The sequence below is a fragment of the Pangasianodon hypophthalmus genome, chromosome 11 (assembly GCF_027358585.1).
Source record: "Pangasianodon hypophthalmus isolate fPanHyp1 chromosome 11, fPanHyp1.pri, whole genome shotgun sequence".
In the NCBI taxonomy this organism is placed as follows: domain Eukaryota; kingdom Metazoa; phylum Chordata; class Actinopteri; order Siluriformes; family Pangasiidae; genus Pangasianodon; species Pangasianodon hypophthalmus.
The window spans coordinates 4429403-4451480 of record NC_069720.1 but is presented as its reverse complement, the minus strand read 5'-3'; the positions used below and the strand labels follow the sequence as shown (position 1 = coordinate 4451480).

General features: G+C 38.0%; 1 long non-coding RNA gene across 1 annotated transcript; it reads right to left on the bottom strand.

The window, feature by feature from the left end:
- Positions 1-300: 300 nt before the first annotated feature.
- On the bottom strand, positions 301-21180 carry LOC128319161 (uncharacterized). The gene is made up of 3 exons (XR_008302592.1): positions 20946-21180; positions 20438-20748; positions 301-874 (listed from the first exon to the last, which is right to left on the bottom strand). It is a non-coding gene; the product is annotated as an uncharacterized LOC128319161 (long non-coding RNA).
- Between the last annotated feature and the right edge of the window lie 898 nt (positions 21181-22078).

Below are 22078 nucleotides of genomic sequence, written 5' to 3'. Positions count from 1 at the left end.
TCTTTCTGCCTGGTAGTTAGTTGGCTACACAGACAAAATACTATTATTAACTAATAACAGAGGTTTAAAATTAACGTTTCTATTACAGAACAGTTACGATCGAGTACATTTTAGGTTGCATTTTTGTTCATTTTAGTATTTTTGTATTTTGTATTTTAGGATTGTTTCTTTTGTAACATTTTGGACTACGCATAGTACATGTGATATAAGAACAAAACAATCAAGTGAAATGAAAGATAAAAGTTTATTTATTACATTTCCTTTTCACACTATTTAAAATAACAAACAGCAGTCGTGGAATTAGCGTCTAATAAACATTCAAAACAAAAACAGCGTTCAGCAAAACGTTAATCTGCAGTTTGCCACATATATTTTTGTTTGATGAAATCTTAAATTAACAAAAATCTTATAATTTCCCATGCTAATTTGTTTCTCTTGATTTTTATGACTATTTTCTACAATTTTTCATGGCACGGAAACATTCTGCTGCTGAAGTGAAATCGAATGTGTTCAGTGTTTCTCTGCAGCTTGAGATGCACATCAGCCTGGTGACCTCCTCCTGAAGGTGACTACGCAAGGCTGTTTTAATGTGATTCTGCAGTGAGAAGCCTCTCTCTGTGGGCACGGTACCGGGAATGGCGCAGGCTACTTTTGCCAATGTGGCCCACTCGGGATACAATGAGCTGTAGTCGCAGATTAAGAATTCGCAAACTATCAGAAAAGTTAAGTGCTGTCATCACTGGGGTGGCATCATGCTGTACAATTGTGGCTTCAATGAAATGAGTTGCTGATGCTTCGTCTTCGCTACCTGGGATTTCACAGCCAAAATGACCAGTTCTTTTTTTGATGGATAGATCAGCATATTCCTGAAGCCCTAAAGTGGAATAATTAAGACACATTCAGTATATACTCAAAAAACATTAATAATTTGAAATAAGAAAAAAAAGATAACAAAATTCCATTAACATTAAATTAAGTTTTTTTTTATTTAAAAAGCCTTAATATTTTGTTAATAATTTAATTTGGTTAAAAATTACACTATACAATTTGATGGAATATTGTTTTGAAATTGATATGCGTGAAAAAGGTTTTTTTTTTTTTTTTTGAGTACTAGAAAACGAATACAATTGACCTGACTATAATCAGACTACCGCCCTGTTTTGGATATCGGGAGGGGTTCAGAACAATGTCAGAGGCGCTGACTATGTCCAGTATGTCATCAGGGAATTGGTTGTGCAGGGCATCTATGAATGTAGCATTCACAGACAGCTCTGAAAGACTTAATGGACCCTTCACTCACATGTACCACTGTCACATTCTTGTATTTGCTGTCTTGAAAGTCCTTCTCAAACTTTGCGTCCTCTGGACCAGGCGCATCTCTTAACTGATGCAGTGCCACAAGAGACGCTTGAACCATGGGTCGGATGCTAGCCAGATCGACGTCCTCTTTCTGGAAATCCAAACTTGGTTGTCACTGATGGTACATCAGCAAGCGTGTGTGAGGGCAATAAAGGAGTACTGCTGAATTTGATTTAGAATACCCTGAACCAGTGTAGGAAACACGTCTCAGCACAGCGTTTCATTGGCCTTGTCCTTCACCTTGTCAACATGGCTTGCCATAGCGGTTCAGTGCTGGGTCAAGTTCACAGCGACTCTGTGGTCTTGGCATTGAGCATGTTCTGTAAGAGCTGCCATTTTCATATTGGTTGATCCATTAGTGAAACTGTTCTTTCGTCCAGAACTTACACAGTGTGAGCAAAATATTTTTTTTTCTCTCCATCAATAGTCTCGTATCTTAGCCATGGAAATTTCTTTTTCCGTTCGGTTCTAATTGGACGAGATTTCTGCTTCTTTGCAGGTGAAGTGACGCTATCAGATGGCTCAGGGACTACATCATGCTCCTCATCCTGCCATTTACCAACTGGCTGGTTAGGATTTCGAAAATGACTGAGAGTTGTTTGCTTAGACATATTTGTTTGTTGCGCTTTTGCATGATTGCTTGTTTTGTATTGTTTTAGCTATGTACCACGCATGCACACATACAAACTACATAAGTATCAAGGATGCAATAGCAAGCGAATCAGAGTACAAGTTACAGGAGAAACATGAGAAAAAAACTATTTGCGCAGACAGAGACCTTATTTAGGTGTGCAACTGCAAACATACTTTGTCTAATGTATGTCTGCTTCATGTTAATATTTTTATTGGACGTTGTGTCTGAAAATCTTTTATTTTATCGGACATTGGGAATTTTTAATGTTAAAAATTGATAAAATAAAGAATTGTCGGACGGCGTCATGGACATACCCTATTTTATGCAAAATCCATTTACTAGTTCTATCTTTGTCACCACTTTTTCCAACACCTCCACTATTTCCAGTAAGGGCTTCAAGCTTTGCCAAAAAAGCAGTCGCCTGTACCTTCACTAGAGAACTCAGATGTAATAAGGGAAGCCTTGGTGGTGAAACAACTGACATTTCGAATAGCCACACTTCCTTTGACAATGATGACATCTTAAAGAAACATTCAAATAAGAATACTTCACTACACAATACTCATCATGATATACAGTCATGGATTTCCTCTCAAAAAAAAAAGAAAAGAGCGGTCCTGTTCAGTGAGAGCCTGTGACCAACAGGTCAGTTCCATTCTCTCAGCCTTTCCATTCTCTCTACCAGCTCTTACTAACTTCTGGGACATGATCTTTACACCCAGATTTCCATGACAGGTGAAATTAGTGAGAGCTGCCGCAGCAACCCCGATCAAAAGGGCCTCTCTTCTCCGCAGCTGTTGCGTGTAAATCAGGAGCGATTTCCGCATGCTGTCTGCTCCTGAGAGAACTGGAGGAGGGGGTCCAGGGGAAAATGGCTCGCTGGGCTCGTGTTGTGCAATGGAGGCAGAGACAAGCAGGTTTAGAACATGGTGTTCAGATCGAATTGCAGATACGAGATGACACTCAGTGCGGCCTCAGAGATACGTGGATGACAGCTGGCTTGGTCATGGAGACACACATGGCTGCTAATGTAACATGCATTCCAAACCACTGGAATCACATTAAAAGCAGCGATGGTGGTTTCCCTCAGAGGTGCCTGCGGCTTTAGTGCCTCACTGGCCAACCTCTCACGCTAATTATGCCAAACTCTGAGCTGGTGAGAGGGGTCATACAAGCAGGACTCCAGAGAAATGTTTACTCATCCAGATGAATTAATGAGCCTGAACACATGTGCGAGTTCAGAGGGACGCCCGTTACATAAGGAGAGCTGCTTCATCAGGGGCGATGCTGGGTTTGGTGTGATGACAGAAAGGCTACATGTGTGTCGACACTAGTGTAACCGAAACCAAAAAGTATTTATCTCACAATAAAAGCGCAGGAAGATAGCCATAAACTTAGATCCATCACTGCTACGTAAAAGTATAAAGTAAATCCATGACCCCTGCTTTGCATAAAAAGACCTTTCTCCTATTCATTCAGAGATAAAACGTTTCGAGATTAAAAAGGCAATAAAACCTGACAGAAAAGTGGTGTGCAGTTTCTTCTGTGCTGTGAGCATTCATTCATTAAAAACAGAAAGCGGAAGGGCAGCAATACTCAGTTCCTGGAAATGGCAGGCCACATGGAACAGCCGCAAAGGAGGCAGCTGCTCTGAGAAGAAGAAGTGAGTCTAGTGTGAAGAGCGGATGATCTCAGTCCACCAGGCTTGAAATTGATATTAGGGGTTCAGAGTGTGTATGTACATGCAGTTGCTAGTTTAAAAGCTACATTTATTAGCCATTGTAGCAGGTACATCTGTAGTATAAATCGCAGACTGGAGCTCATGAACACTAATGAGCATGGTTTCTGGAGTTATTAAACATCTCTGTAATCATAAACATCTCCAGCTAACAGTGGTACTGTGGGACTTGCTCATAACTAGCACACAATATGCATGGAAAATATGAGTTTTAGTCTCTAAATACACACCTACAAGGTGCATCTGGACAGCAACACTGCTGTACCTAAAACCAGACACACTACTATGTCAGTGTAACCACCACCCAAATAATATCTGCTAAGTTGTGGTCCCTTTCCACTGATAGACTGCATAGTAACAGGTGGGCTATGATCACTGAAACCTGCAACTCTATAGTAGATAATAATGATATTCAACACATTTTCTAGCTGCTAAACCTTTGGGTAGAACATAAACAAAGATCTATCTATATTATAGTTTCTATAGTAACAATTTATACAGTGATTTGTATGGCGGATGCTCCACATAAATAGTTTGTTAAAAAGTGTGTAGCTGTTTAAATGATGACATTTTCTGAGAGGAAAGGTTTAGTTAGCATTTTTAGAAGGCGTCTCCAGTGTCAGTGTCAGCACTAAAGCTGTAAAGTTTTCTCACACAGAAAAGTCTTCAGGATGGAGGACTTTGGGCTTTGTGGTGTCTTGGTAACATGACAAGCTGCATTTGTTTTGCATTTGGTTGCTATAACATAAGTTATAACAGGAACTAACCTGTTTCGAGGACGTTCCGCAACATTAAATGTACCCATAAATGGATAAAACTTATATTGTGTCATTTTTTAAATGAATACAAAAAATTTAGTCATCTGCAGATTGCTGTGGTGTAAGAGGAATAAAACATTTCAGTACATCCAGTTATAAGAAAATAATTAAATTCAGGGTGGTAACAGTAAATACAGTAAATACAGACCACATCACACCAACCTGCTTTTATTTTCCTAGAGCAGCATTCCCTATACTGTTTGATTCCATACTCATTTAATATTTGTTGCAAATAGTCATAGACATTATCAAATGCTCTGTGCCAGACCTGTAATGCAGGAATTTGATTGAATCTGAACGGTTCAGATGCTTCTTACACTTCAGAATGAACCCTGCTCCAGTGGAACAACATCATTCACCAAAATCAAACGTCAGAATAAAAAGCCTGGAAGAACTTCAATGCTCTACAACCTCACAGGGATATTGATATTGGGGATTTGTGCATATTTGTCGGCATGCATGCATGTGTGCACGCCTCTATATGACTTTGTGTGTGTGCACTGAGTGGGGGTCAAGAACGGATGAGGTCCACTGGCAGGAGGCCACTATTAGCTATTCAAGCAATAACGGCTAGTGGTGGAAGAAAGACAAAGAAAGAGACATGGAGAGGCAGACAAAGACAGAGAGAGAGAAAGGCACACTAGGCCTGAAGTAAGTCACTTTCAGGGCCTCACAATGCCAGTGGAAGAAAGAGGCCGATGACTGCTGCTAGGAGACTCCATTAAGAGGCATGCGGATGGTGGGCCCCAAGGCCCAAAAAACATCAATGGGCTCATCCAATCCTCATTAAGGGGCTGAAATGATAGAGATATACATGAGAAAAAGCCCATAAGAGAAGAGAGAGAAAAGAGGACCATGCCACCCAGTTGAAGCAGGCTTGGCTCGAGTCACCGAGCCCAGCGAGTGAGTGCCCAAGTCAGCAAGCACCACCTGTGGCACAACAATAGCACACAATGTACTCGGAGCATTAAAAAAAAAAAAGTCTTATTTCCTTATTTTACGATAGAACAAGTATTACATAGTAAGTGTTGTGACACTTCCTGGTTGGATTATTTAAAAAAAAACAAAAAAACTTATGACTCCAAATGTGAATAATCAAAATAACTGTCCTCTTATTAGGGGTGGAACACAATGCCAGTATCTATATCTTCATCTGTTTAGTGCTCCAAATGTATGTATCTGTTTTCAGATTTAATGCTGCATTTGTGAAATTGCAACTTGTAACTTCCCACCTACAACTGGTAAATCATACCGAAAACACCCCTCAACTTAAAATTTTAACTATCCAACTTGGGGTAATCTTCTCAACTGCCAGTTCCTTCTCTGTTTACAGACTGACATAAATCAACATGGCCGCTCACACTGTCAACAGTTTAAAATTAGTTTATTGCAGTATTGGCTTCAGACCATTTAATATACAGACACAATACTTGGTTAAATCTCTAAACTTGACCATACTAATCACTGTTTTGAGAAAGTAATCATCAACATTAGAGTTATCACTATTGTCTGCTGGCTAGTTTGCTGCTAACGCTACTCGCTATTATCTGCTGTTGTTGCTGTGCTGCAATTACAGTCCAAAATGTTGCATGAATGTTTGAAGTTCACTATAGTAGAAAAGAACCAGGAGCTAATCAGGCCTGTAACTGTAAAAGTTTGCTTTCTATGAGCTTTATGTGCTCTGACAGAGCAAACAAAAGACAGCTTTTGTACAGGTGTTCATGTTTTTTCCCCACTTTTCATGTCAAATGTCCTGAGGTGGGAAATTACGTGCAAATTACCACTTACAAGGTACCACAAATGCAGCATTACTTTTGAAGTGGAAAGTCAGAACTTGGAATGATGTCAATTTCAATCTTCATGCATTTGAGCTACAAAGTGGGAAAAATTGCTTTTCAGCTAACTATGATGAGCGATGCATATTTACCTCATCAAAACTGGAAACTGTACAGTCAGTATTATAGATTTAAGAAGTTAATATGTCTAGTATATACTATAGTACTATAACTCATTTAAATGTAAAGAACTGCCACTTTGTTTACTGTTGATGCTGTGAGCAGCCATGTTGATTTGGCGTCATGTGCTGAACTTGGGGTTGAGGAGACCGCCCCGAATTTACAAGTAGGAACTCTGAGTTGAGGGAGCGTTTTCTTTGTTTTTTCCTAGCCAGAAGTCGAAAATTCCAAGTTAATTGAATGTAGCATTATTTCCAACATCGGCAAGAGCTTTTATTACCAGTTGGAATGTGTGACCTAGTAATCTCCTGGTTATTCACATAAAGCCTTCCTGAAGTTCTAAGACTTGTCAGCTGCTTACACAGTGTGTGTCAGCGGAGCCATTAGAGTCGCAGACAGTAAGTCAGCATTTGGCAATGATGTGTGGACCTGAGAACCGGTGGAAAGCACGGATTCCAACACTCACTCGCTCAAAACGCAAAGCTTCTGTAGGTCAGAAGTTGAGATCAGTAAATGTGGTGAGTGAGAAGACTGTGCAGGTATTCCTGTTCTCTCCATTAATCCTGCAGTTAATTACAAACATGAGGATATGAGTTACTTCCAGTGCTGCGGTTTAGCGGAGCATATTTCCCCTGGCATCCATTAAAATCATGTAATGATTAAGAATGAGCATGTGTTATAGTCACAAATGCATATTCTTGGGTGTGTGAGGTTAAAGGGTCATAAAATCCATGTGATTTAAAATCAAACTAACATGAAAGCAAAGATAATAGAGCATTTGCAAGAAGAAAAATGAAGACAGTGTATTATGTGCCAAATTTTATCAGATGTACAGGAGAATGCAGAAGTAATATAGCGCACCATATAACTGCCATGTTAATGAAAATTTAAAAATGTATGCCAATACAAGGATTTGACCATGATATAGGAATGTAATATTAGATAAATGCAGTTTTATTAATAAAAAGACAAATAAAAAATAAAAGAGGAATATGGGGTGAAATGAAAAGGTTTTGTTCATGCATCTCAGAACTATTAATGATCAGTAAATGTGAATTTGTAATAATTACTAGTTAATAATAATTTACTAAATATTATTTATTTATACATTTTATACATTTTTGTTTATTTTATTTTCTCTATATGCATGTTTTTTATTGATATGGGAAGTAATTTACTGGACCATATATTTAAGTGACATAAATTATGCATATTTATGTTTTTTTTTTGAGGAAATAATTAACAATTTATTTATATTATTTATATTTTTTATTTATACTATACAACTATATAAGTTTGTTTATTTATTTATTTATTTACTTTTACCTGGGTGTGGTCAGGAGGGTGTGGTTATGTGGGTCTATAAAGCGCAAGGGGGGGGGGGGTCATGACTTCTATGTATGTGAACTTCAGGTTTATTTCACCAATTAAAAAAAAAAAAAGAAAAGAAAAAGAAAACTGAAAGCCTCAGACCTTCTCTGTCCCTGTCTTTGCTGACCCATAGTCTATGTCCTTTACCTCAGCGTGTCTTTTGGTTGCTGCATTCCTCAGTCTACCCATGAAACAATCGCATGTTCACAAACTAAGCACATAATCCCCCAACAGCAGAGCCACTCACTCAAGCCCCCCGATTTCAGAGGAGTAAAAAGGAAAAGCTGAGGCCACAGAGGAAGAGCTATGGAAAGATGAGAGCAGGGGGGTGTGAAAGGAGTGATAGAGAGAAAAAGCAGCACCCGGTGAGGGCACGGACGTGACTTAAGGAGCTGAGGAGGCGAAAGAGAGCGAATAAAGAAGGCCTGGGGAAGGAGAAAGAAGTCAAATCCTGCGATGGGTGGAAGCAATTGTGGGAGAGAAAGAGAAAGGATTAGGCGACAATGTCGGATAGTGCAGAGGGGTCGGGGACCTGAGGCCCCGCTTGGCCTCCTGGGTAAGGGACAGATGAAATGAGGAGCTCGTCCCTTCAGGGTCCAGCAGAGTTCAAGTACGAGGAAGAAAAGAAGGCCTCTCTAGTGCTGTGCAGTCTCAATCGTCACACCTACTGCCTCAGGCAACGACACAGAGCCATGCTGTGCCACAGGCACACTGTGTAAATTAACGTTATTCATGCGTCATTAATGTTATTTCCAAACTTTGTACTGGCCTCAATTTCTCTAATCAATTCATAAAAATCATATTTATATGACGGGCCTATGTAAGTCAGAGTAAATGTGTTAAAAAAGGTCTTTCAACTCCCACATGTACAGTACATTCCAACTGCATACCTTACCTACTGTGTCACTTTTTTACTGTACTTAAGTCTGTTTTAAAGTAACTCTACTTTCCTTGAGTTATTCTTTTACTCACTACATTTTTTTAAAATCATATGTTTGCAAAGTCATAAAGTCACGTTTTAGCATCAGACACCTTCAAGGAGTCAATCAAAGTTCCTAAAAAAATCTAAACTTTAACAGGTGTGACAGCAAGAATGAGCGCTAATACCCGTCCCTGTTATTATATACTCTTTGTATTTATCACTGCAGATACCTGTATTGTGACAGGTAGCTATTAGCATTCAGCTAGTTTAGTCAGAGAATGTTCAGAATTACTATCATGCTAGCTAACGTAAGAGATTGGGAATAAAGCTGTTGTTTGTTAGCCTTAGCTAATGTTTCCCCATGTTCCTTGCTGAAAGAGCACTAATTTACCATCAGTAACTCAAGTCAGTGTCATTTGAAATTGAAGCAGACGTCTTTTTCTTTTGTGAATCTTTCCTTTTTCTTTACTGTACTTTTATACTTTAAGCAAATTGAAGAGTGTATGTGTTTTTGTACCTTTTCTTTAAATTCAGTGAAGGATTTGAAGCTATACTTCAACTTTTATCAGAGTATTTATTCAGAAGAATAGCTGATTTTTATTTAAATACTGAACGTGGGTACTTTTAAAACCTCTCCTTACCTGTTAGTGAAACTGAATAATTTATAGCCGTTATCATGAAAAATACAAATAAATATTACGTAATATGAGGAAAGAAATTATTCGAACAGTTCCTCGGGGCAACATTAATAGCAATTTATTATAAGTTTTTTGTTTGTTTGTTTTAAACATTGACCACAAAGTGTATTATTATGAGTTCCTAGCAAATGCTTGACTTTTTTTTTTTTGTTAATTGAATTGAATTGAATTGACATCTCAATTCTTACATATAAATGTTACATTTTGTATAAAAGTGAATAAATTATGATATAAAATAATGCATAAATGCATCAACATGTATTAAAAAAACAAAGTTCTATACAATGTCTTTGTAGCCGCAAATATGGTTATTTTTGTGGTAAATCAAATAAGTGGTTAAGATTCCTCAACATCTTTTTAACGAGATATCTTTATTTAAAAGATGCTTTACCAAGTGACTGAAAAGGCCTTTAGAGGGTTAAAGTGTTAATCACTTACATCCGGCCCACATACCCCAGCTCCAAGCAGGTAAAGGGTGTTTGTGTGTCTTTATTCAATATTGTTTGTTAATAATTAAAATGAAGATAAGATTTATGGGGATCATGAAATAAATTATACAATAGCATTGTTATAAAAGTGAAAGAGGTGACCCAGGTCAAATTAAGACTGATCAGCAAATGTTTGCATTCATGTCTCATTATGTAACAAACAATACAACCCGAGGAACATCCGTCATTTGCATATGAAGCTTGACCTGCTATAAATAACATGCAAAACAAAGCTATAATGACGTTTTCTTTCTTTTCTTGAAGAGGAGTCGAAACAGTGAAAGTTCGTTTGTGAAAAGTCTGTATGTCCTCTGTCCTCAATAAATGAGCCCGAGGTGGGAGAGATGATGTAATTTTTTAAAGAGATATAAATAACCATCATGCCCCAAGGATTACTAGTGATGCTTGTCAGGCTAAGACAAGACAATCATAGGTAAAGATGCTATTTAATGTATTTAAGGTGGCAAGGTATTAGGACAATATTTCTTTTCCAACTTACTTAACAATTATAAATGATCTGCATAACAAGATGACAAGTGATGTTTCTGTGAACCTGTGTATATATTGGATAATAAATACCTCCCTAATTGCTATTATAGTAAATACATAACAGTTCTGAACAGAGGTTCTTTTATTTTAAACAAAAAACCTGTCAGACAATATAACAACATGAATACACAAAAACAAACTGAAACCAGAGTAAAGAACTACTTGGAATTCAATTCAAAGGCGGCAGTTTGGAAAAGCTGCTCTCTGAAACTCCCACCTCCACTGTGATTGCCCAATAGAAATGTGTCAAAGAATAGTGAGTGGAAACCGGTGGATAAACACAGAAAATGAAACTATATAGTGTTTATTTCTGCTACTGATTCGTTAAAATAATGTAACAAGTTGCTCGGTTTTCTCTTTCAAATCAGCACAGTGGAGCTGTTTATATAAAATCAGTGTTTAGGGACTCAAATTAGTTTAGCCTTTCAAGTTTCGGAAAGTCGGAAGTTGGAGACAATTCATAGAGCAGTTCAGCTTTATTCAGCTCTGTGAAAAGTTCAAAAGCCTCGGATTATGCTTTCAATTAAATCTTCTCATTAGACGATGCGATCCGTATAATCAAACCGTATAAACAAAAACGGCAATTGCTTCATCAGTTGAAGTGTAGTGTAGACAACACAGAACTATCCTCGACTATGAACACTCAGGGCTTTCAGAGGTTTGTTTAATCAGCTATAACAAACCCTCAAATCCAATCAACTTGGTGTCTGATATTTAAATCACTCACATGAGAAAATGTTGAAAATATTACATTAAAATGATTATTGGTTTTGTTTCTTGAGTACATTTTATGTTCATAGTCTGCACTGCAGTTGCTGTTTAACATGTAAACAAATCAATGATCCTGAAAGTCTAGAATTCTGAAACTAATTCTGCATTCAAGGCAAATTTGCAACTTGGAATTTCCCACCTACGAGTGGAAAAAGACGCAGAAAACACCCCCTCAACTTGAAATTTCAAGCTGCCAACTTGGGGTGATCTACACTACCAGTTCCTTCCCAGACACGCTTTTGTGGAGACGTCCATGTTTTTTTTTTTCCCACTCCACACGTTGAACATGTCAAGGTGGGAAATAACATTATTACAACTTGCAAATTTCCACTTACAAGGCACCACAAACATAGCATAAATCATCATCACACTCATCAGCTGGTTTTGTCTTCTTTTGCTTTTTTTTTTTTTTTTTTTTTTTTTTTTTTTTAGATGGCTGAGAATGGTCACAAAATGTTGGAACTCATGAAGTCATGCAGTTGCTGCCTAAAACCTTAGTGCACAGTCAGAAAATAAAGACGTAAAGGGAACCCCATGGTTTCATGACACATACCCGGGGGCCTGTGATTTATTTATTTATTTTATTTTATTTTTTTTATAAATGACCTTATAGTGGTGAAGAGCATCACTGACTATCAAAGTTGGTACAGTTGTTATTGATATTATTACATTATTATAGTTATTATATTATATTACATTATTATATATTATTACAGCCTAATTTGCTGGTCACTTAAATTGAATGGAGTTCATCTAAACTTTAATGACTCTGAAGTAAAAATAACGTCAACTTACATTTTAACATGATATATTACTGGTGTGGGTTCTGTAGATGGAAAGCTCAGGACTAAGGCTCCAATAAATAAAAATGATGGTACACATTTGCTTAATATACCTAATATTTGACTTTTATTATACTAAATAAATAAAAGTAGTGATTATAAGAGAGTATTTATTCATTATGGGAGAGAGAGTCTCTTTATTTTACACTGGAAGTGTGGATTGTAAAATACGTAGCTGCAAAACATTTGAGAACCACCAGCATCATTTAAATATTAATCACCGCATATTAGTCCTACTGCACCCAGTAATCTAATAAGTGAAGAAAAAAACATGACTGGGTGTGCTGTTATAGGAAAATAATCAACAGAGGTATGATGTGATGCAGCACAACGCTAAGCAGAGTTGATTCTTTTTCTATAACAGCACTCCCCAGTGTGTTTTATTCCTCACACCACAGCAATTTGCTATGCAATTTTTATTTGTTAAAGAGCGACACATCATTATTTCTATCCATTTATTGTTACATTTAACATTGTGGAATGGCCATAAAACAAGTTCCTGTTTTCACCTATGTTGTAACAGCTATAAATAGTTATTCGCTTCCAAGAGTCTGTTTGCTATTTCTCTTGAAGTTAATAAGACAAAACAATGCAGCGTGTCAATTAACTGAGGAACTACAAAGTTGTGTAAACTTTACAATGTCAGAAAACTTAAAGAGACAGCTTTACCTCTGACTGGTACAAAGCACTGACATTGGAGACTCCTTCCTTAAATATTAAATAAATGTCTCCTTACAGAAAACAAGGATGTTTTCGTGTAACCGCACAGTCTGGAGTGTGTTATGCGGCTACTACAGTGATTTGCCAATTATTACAATGTTTCAGTTATCAGTGAGCAAGACATCATCCATTGTGAGGGTTTATAGTTAGATTTAATGTTGTAGAACGTTTGTGAGACAAGTTAATTCCTGTTATCTCTTACATTATAGTAAATCTGAACAGTCTTTCCTTCACCAGCATCTCATGTTCTCTCTCTCTCTTGTCATTTTACTGAAAATTTTTTTTCTGAAACTAATTCTGCATTCAAGGCAAATTTGCAACTTGGAATTTCCCACCTACGAGTGGTAAAAGATGCAGAAAACACCCCCTCAACTTGAAATTTCAAGCTGCCAACTTGGGGTGATCTACACTACCAGTTCCTTCCCAGACACGCTTTTGTGGAGACGTCCATGTTTTTTTTGTTTTTTTTCCACGTTGAACATGTCAAGGTGGGAAATAACATTATTACAACTTGCAAATTTCCACTTACAAGGCACCAAGAATGCAGCATAATAACACACACTCATCAGCTGGTTTTGTCTTCTTTTGCTTTTTTTTTTTTTAAATAAATGTCTCAAAACTTGATAATTATAGTTTTCTTTTAAATCCATTTATTATTAGATTTAGATTATGTGAATGTCTGCCATACATGCCCCTGTATGAACTGTTACTATAGAACACATTAGAATGAGCGCATTAATATAAACCATTCATGCTACAGCCGGAACTACTGTCCAAGCTGTGCTGTTATATAAAAGAAAAAAAAATAATGCACACCTTCTGAACAATCAGATTCGAGAATTCAGTGGTGCTGTGATATATTACAGAATGTCTTCCCGTTTTCAGTGAGAGTGCTATTTATGGAGTAATGTACTGCTGCAGTCTCAGTGCCATGGATAGGAAGCCATAATCCTATTTACATACAATAGAACTAGTTGTTGTCCCAGTGACATTGACAGTGGGAGTGGACACAGTGAGGACACAGAGGGGGGTCTCCATATCCTTAATAGAGCAGTGGGGGCTCAGAGTCTTGACCTATCTGCCCTCGGCTCCTCTCTGGCCAGTCTGGATTCTAATGGCCTACATCAGGATCAGAGCAGTGGCGAGGACAGTCAGACCTGCTCCCATTTGTTGTTCAGGACACTCTTCCTTCCTGTCTTGCAGACAATAGAGCGGCTAAACATAACTCCACCTTTATCCTTCCCCACACATGACCACACGAGACAGACCCATCCACCCATACACCACACACACGCACAAAAGGAAGAGGAACTTTTACAGTGTGATGCAGTGAGAGAGGCTGATGTTGGAAGGGGAGGGCACGGTTCTGAATAGGTTTATAGAGGATGTAGGATCTGTAGTTGGGAATGAGGGGACTCAATGGTGTTCACAGCTCCTCGGTAAAGGCCACAGAGTAAAAGCCACCCAGCCCAGGCTATTGTGCTGGAGCTCTGAGAAGCTGAAGGTGTCAAATCCAACACCACCACCCTATGAGGTCCACTCCCACACGTCGCTGAGACTAGAGAAAAAAGTCTCCGTAGCGTATCGACACAACCAGACGCATCGTCTCCTGACTTTAAAAAGATATGTAAAGTGAAAAAAACCCCAACCTAAATGCTACATGTGCCTATGTTTACTTAAAACAGGTCCCATGGAATCTTAATTCCATTTAAGAACTATTGGAATGTTTGACGATTATCAAAAAAAAAGTCTGTGTTTTGTTTTTGCAGTATTCCCACTCTCTAGCACTGGCATAAAACTTAACACCACTGAATTCACAGAATAATACTGTAGAAAAGAAGACGTTGACTTTATTGATTACACTGTATAGATTACAGGTCTTCATTTTGAATTAAACTGTGGCTATGTTTGATGGTTTGGAGGCATTTAGTTTTTCTAGTCTTTCTAATTTCTATCATGATAATGTGATATGTGATATCACAATACTGTGAAAAAAGGTTTGTGCTGATAACAAGCTGTCACCTCATTAGGTTGGAGCCACAGTTCTCAAAATGGGGCAAGGCACCCTCAGGGGTTCGTGAAGCGTAGCCAAGGGGTCTGTGATTTTAATCCAAATCACAACCCTCTATTATGAAAATTCTTATAGAGCATGTAGGCGTATAAATAATATCAGCTTCAAAGACTCCAATATATGGCCAAAATATTACTGTACACATTTAAACAATATGCTGAATACTTTAATATTTGGTTTATGTTCATAAAATAAATTTTTACCGACAAACTCAGACCATTTTTAGCAATTTTCTAGCTGCTGAGAACTCCTGCATTAGAGGTTAGCAGGCGTACCTTAATTAGTATGTAAACGCAAATAAATAAGAGTGAAATTTCACAAGATTTCCATTACGTTTTACACTCTGACACCGCAGTTAGGAAATGAAGGTGTTGCCGCAGAGGTAAGAGAAAACACGACAAGGCTCAATAGTCGGCAAATGTCACCTTAAGGCAAGAAGCTTGCAAAACGTCACAGGGTGAAAAAGAGAATTTCAAAGAACGCTCGAGAGCTCGCTGTTTGCATAAAGTGAACACAGACAGTATAAAAGGTTTCAGTCACACCTCGGAATATACAGACACAAGTTTGCTTTCTCAATTCTCAATCAAGTAAGAATTTCTTAGCAGTGTAAGTGTGGGGTATACTTACCCCGTCTCCCTCACTAATCTAATAAACAGACACTGGTGCTCTGAGATAAAGAGCAGGCCTTGGTTGGAATTTTGAGAGCAGTTGAGAGAATTATCAGTGTACAAGCTGAACGCTTCTTGCATTTACACTTTCACACTACAGAAGTTGCAAAGTTATGCAAGGTTCTCAACTTGAACTTAAGCACATTTTTCTTGCACAATACTGGCTCCAATGAGGAGCAGCAGCCCAGGGCCGCTGCCTGACTGTTCGATATATGACATTACTAATTAAATAATAGTATCGTCCCGTTAAAGTGCACAAAAGTTTTTTTTTCCCTCATGAGGCACATCAGAGGAGACATCATCCTTAATGCTTATCTCTAGGACTGAATTTTTTATGGATAAAGTTATTAAATAACTTAAAGTGAACCATAAATGTAGCATATGTGCTTGGTCAGCTTATCCTTCAAACCTTCAGCATGTTTTCTTTACAGGAGAAATTTTTTGATAAATTCAAAATAGGGTAATTTTTTTATAAAGCATGATAAAATGGCAGAATCTGAATGGGAAGCCCAGATATTCAGCTATATGCATAACTGTAAATACGCACAAATTTTCTGTCGGACTTCAGTTGCCAACTCTGAATATGACCCATTATCTGTAAATGTAACCATTGACAACTGATCATGATATTAAGTTTGAAGAGCTAAAAAATTCATCTAGCTATCAGTAACTCTGCGTTGTTATCATGAAAGCATTACGGTTGAGCATGCAGTGTATCATAAGCATAAAACTATTAGGAACACAGTTATTTAAAGACAGATATGCAACACCATTTGTGATTCCCGTTTTCTTCAAGTCAAGTCAAGTGCATGTCCATGGTTATGCCTTGTCACTGCCAAATCTGTGCTTCCTGTTAGTCAATTTACAGGTCTGATGTTTGTGTGTTTGTGTAATTTGTACTTTGATTGGACACTGTTTGCGTTGTCTTTTTACGTTTAGTTCCTCCAAAGCCATTTTGAAAAAACAGTGATTGACCTTTTTCGCGGAGGTGAAGCCACCTTTTTCGCGGAGGTGAACGAGGTGATGATGTGTTATGAATGTATTTGTGGTGGTGTCTTATATAAATTAGCCCACTTGCATGGTAAATCATGGTAAAGAGCTTAATCATATGGCATGACTGTCATGTGTCTGCAGGTTGGGCTAGAAAGAAATTAGCCCCATGCTGTACTTCATACCATTCCGTGTATTTTTACTTACAACCTTTGAAGGCGCTGTTGTTCTTGGTTCCAAAAAAGTAATAAATAATGCACTTTATACAATTTGTTAACAGTAAAAACACTTTTAATGTTTTTTCTTCTTGAAAGAGAGGGAGGTCTTAGCCCTGCTAGACCAGTTTTTATTTTTATTATTTGATGGCCGGTAGGCAGTGTGAAGCAAGAATTTCACTGTACAGTGTGTCTGTGTTTTCCCTGAGCATATGACAAAAAAGTCTTGAAGATCCTGGACGAAATGATCCTTAAAACCTCCAGCACCATGCCACATGTGTTAGAGGTTCATCAAACCTGAGGTCAGAGGTCAGGAGGTTAGGATTCTGTTTCCTGTTTCACACAGAACATGGCTTCAGCTGGGCCAAAATATCAGTCGCTCCATCAAAGCCCTGACAATGGCAGCCATTCACATCTTGGCTCATTCTCAAGTCATTACAGAGCAGGCACGGAGTGAGCCTAATGATTTTCCTCTGAGTATGAGGAGATATGTGACTCAATAAGTTACACTCTGTATACTTCAAAGATGGGAGTTAATTGAGCTGAAACACAATGATTGCTATCCATTTTTCATTCACTTTGGTAACTGATTAGTTATGCCAACAACTTAGAATTACACTATACTGGGTTTGTTTAGGGAATAGAACATAAAACTGAACACGACAAAAGCCGCTCAGGTATTTATATTACTGTAAATCAGATTATTCGATATTTCATGACATGATAAAGACAGTTAAACTTTAGATGTGCAATCCAGTGTTATGAAGATAACTGTGAGATATTGTAGGTGGAGGCAGAGAGGGATGTACGTGCAGGAAATTTAATATCAAACAAAACACAAATAAAATAAACTGCAGAGCTTAGAATCATAAACATGAACTATGAACATGACGTAAGGAACATACAGGCTATAGGCAATAATAGGTACAGACGACAAACACTAGACAGAGAAACACAGAAAAAACAGAACTTAAATAGTGTTATTAGTTAGCTGAAACAGGACACAGGTGACTGTTCAGTTAAGTCATGTGATGTGCAGGGGCTGATGGGTCTTAAGCTGATTTTGGCACTAACATGCCTGTAACAATATGGCAAAATTCTTGATTCAATTCATGATGCTCCATGTGTCAATAATACATTGTGTTGCATGGTGTCACACAACACAATGTATTAATTTTTTTCCACCAAGCATGTTTTATCCCAATCTTAATTTAGTCATCACAAAATCCCACCCACTAGCCTGTTATACTCTGTCATATAACTGCTACCAATCTGGGTGGATGAAAGCTGGTGAGCTTCCTCTGAAGCCAGCTGTCTAATCTGCTTCTGCAATGTCACAGGGCAGTTGAACATGCTTGGAGGAGAGCACTAACTACCATCTTCTGTATACATGAAATAACAAATGCCTGTGATTGGCTAGTGTTGCACTGATCAACAAGGAACAGAAGAATGCCTATCCACAGAAGGTTTTCTATCCAGAGACAAATGGCCATAATGGCTGCTTTCACACAATCCTATTCTTATTTCTCACTCCTGTGGACAGCGGCCGCAAGGTGGGCGGAATGTGACGGCTTTTAAAAAGCACTGCCACTGGTGGGTTTTTTTAGCCACCGAAGAGCGCTTCTAAAATCAACGAGTCGAGGGCAAATGAGAAAAATATACATGGGGGACAAAGTGCTGGTGAAAATTTAGTCTGAGTGAATACAAGCAGATTTGTGAGATGTTTGATTGAAAATATTTCATAGCCAATATTCCAACACTGTAATATAACTATAAAACAAAAAAATACATTTATTTCATCTTTGTTATTAAAAAGCTAATCTAAATAGCAGACTAGGCTACAGTAGCTAGGACTGGTGAGAGTGTTGTATGGTTACAGGCTCCAGCAAACACTCCACCAAGCAGGTGACTAAAAGGTAATGTTCCATGCAGTATTTTAAAAATGTGCATTTGAAGACTTTCTTATAGTAGGAGTCAGGCAGTTGTTATCGATATACTGGTGTAAAAAAAAAAACCACTGATTTAAACAAAATTATTGTTTTCCTTCTACTTTTGCTTCTATCTGTGCAAAATCAGAGAAAGTGGTCAAAGAAGTAATTGTGCTGCTCAGGAGGTATGTTTCCTCCCATATATATATGCAGGCGAGTATGTGTACAATGTAATTTCTGTGTCAAGTGTAACCTTCACATGCTGCACAAAAAAATAGCTTCATGCAACTAAGGCAGTGCGGATCCGTACAGCCAAACGGCAACATGCAACATGCTCAGGTACCATGTGTTACGTGAAGATGAAGAGAGAACACCGCATACCTTTTTTCCGTTCATAGACACCTAAAATGTGTTGGAACATCCTTTTATCACTTAGGTTTTAGCAGCTATAAACAGTCATTTCTTCACTAGCCTGTCTTTTTTCTCTCTCTTGAAGTGAATAAAAAAAAGTTGCTTGTCATGTTACAGAGAAGTCCTCTGTCCTGAATACTTTCCTTTGGCAGAAAACTTACTATTACGAAGCGCTGACTCTGGAGGCTCCTTCCATAAATGTTAAATAAATGTGTCCTTTCAGAAAACTCTGTTACTATAGAAACATTAACGTGTTGGATTGAATACATTATTAGAAACCTGTTATTTAAATTAAAGCTGGAACTTCTGTCAGAGCTGTTGTTATAGATGATGAATGAACACCTTATCTATATATAATCTATATATCTTTATATGTTTGTAATGGTTAACTGGTAAAATTCATGCATGAGGCTGACTGATCGATATTTATGTTTTAATATTTACATCTAGAAGCTTGAGTTTTATTCATTATTAACATTTATGCTGGAATTTAGTTTATGATCATTTATGTGGACATATTCTTACTCCTGAGTGGAATGACCATTTGTTAATGCAGGTGTATTTAGTTAACAATTGAATGAACATCAATTAGCATGTGTTAACTTCCTTTGCTGGTTTAAAATGATATTTTGGTTGATTGATGCTGTCGTTAATCATTTGTTAATGTTAAGTAATTCAGTAAATAATGTTAAGATAATGAAAAAGAAATTTAAAATGCCATTTAGTTAAAAAAAGAAAGAAAAAAAACTCACAGGTCATGTCAAAGTATCTGTATTAGTCAAGAATCTGCTCAAATTCCAAAGTGATGTAGCAAGCACCTACAGAATAGGTGGTGTAAGGTAGTAAGGTATTAGAAATATGGACTTGACCATACTTTTTGTCATAAACAAATCTCTGAGTTGGGTGTGTAATGTAATGTTTCACCTAAAAACATGGCCAGCTGCAAGTCAGTGGAGCAGAGTGTTTCGTTTTGCTTATTTTTGATTTCATCTATTATTTCAGGCTAAATCTGCATCTAGTGCTACTTCAAAAACAAATCTTCTTAACCATTTACAGGCCTGAGACCGGAGTGGATGGCTTTTTTCAGGTCCATTAAAGCAGTCTTTCTTCCCCCCCAGGACATTCCAATCGATTATGTGAATACATACAAGAGAGCAAACTTGCTCCATGCCTAGTGGGAAGGTCGTGAGTGACTAATACATTACTTTCATAAACATTAGTTCAAGCGTAGCATGCTATCTGCAGTGTAAGCACGGAGGCATAGGGGCAGGAATGTATGGGATCTATACCTTAGCTGCATCCTGCGCCTAGTCAGAGTTCCCTTGTTCTGTGTTTCATCGCCCAGCTCCAGTTACAGTTATCCATGCTGTGTGATCTGGATCGCAGAAACCGGCGTTCAGTTTCTATGTACCTCTGAGGGGGCTCATAAAGACCAACCCCAGTGCTGCCCCAGTGCCTGTGTGAGGGCCCGTACCCATGTATGGAGCACGTCTCATCACCCCACCTCCCCAGCACCAGGAGTTCTGCTAAATTCTTCACCTTTGTATGGCCCTCATAGACATGCTCCTATACGAGGGCCCATCCTTTCCGGTGCTAAGATCTGACAAGAGATCATAACAAAAGTGAGTGTTAAAGGCCAACCAGAGTCTGAACTGCAGACTATACAAACACCCTGTGGCATAAACGATGATGAGTGGGGTTTCAGTAGAAAGGGAAAGGTGCATTCTGGTAGGTATGAAGTGCAGTAGATTACTGCAAAAAAGGCACACTCGGGTCACAGAGCAGAGAGAGACACACCTGCATTCTTGACAATGGTGAAGGATTTACTTAAGCTAAACCTTTCTGATTGAGAAAGGCAAGCCAAGTTAGCAGCTTCAAGGCCGTCAAGGTCTGAATGACATGAGAAAAATGATCATTAATTATACAGCTTTTAAAAAAGATCCTCACATATACAGGGTAGCTTATAAATGTATAAATGTAATTATAATATTATACATCATTGTCATTGCATGTCATTGCAAATCCATTATCATTATTATGCAAAGTGACTTAGCTTCATTATCATTATCAAAGTTCTTTATGTTGTTTTTATCTTCACACCCCTACACACTCACCTAAGTGCACGTTCACACACATGTGTACACACAATGAAAGGGCAAAATGAAAAGGGAGTCGATTGCGTAGGTGTACTTTGGTATGAGCAGTCCCATGTGAACACACTGTGTTTGCTGGGAGGGATCAGGTAACCACACAGAGAGGAGGGTGCGACTCTTCAACCAGCCATTACTGAACAATGCGGCTGGGGATCCTCAAAAGGTCAAACAAGTGAGAGCAAAAATCAGCCGAAGTCGTAACTCCACTGAGCCGTGGCATTCACCAAAACAGCAAAGCTTTCTGCCAGTTTCTTGTCAGTGACACATGTTGCTCATAACACTCTAAGATAATATGTCATTTTTGGATTATGATGTTTTGATGATCTGCTAATACAATATAAGGATTAACAGAATTATGTTCATCCATCATGCACAGTGAAAATGTATTATAAATGCATCAAATACTTCCTACATTCTGGATTAGACTAGTATAATCAAAGCTAATAAAATAAAATGTTATGCTATAAAGACACACAGGCCTCAAAGTCGACTGGAATCCTGAAAAAAAAATGCGAAAAAAAAAAAAAAAAAAGTTAACAGGTGAACCATAAACCTTCACTGTATCCAGTCCTTTTTCTGAGCAACTTTTCAGACAAAAATTACAAATAAAATGTTTAGGTCTCGGTTGCAAATGACTATAGGACATTATGAACATAACTTAATCTCCGATTCCCTGCCAGCAGGATGAAGCTTCTGATATCATTTGTGCACTTTTCAGGCTACAAGCTTCAGGATCTTAAAAACTGCAATCTGATTGGCTGTCTGCACTTCTGTGTA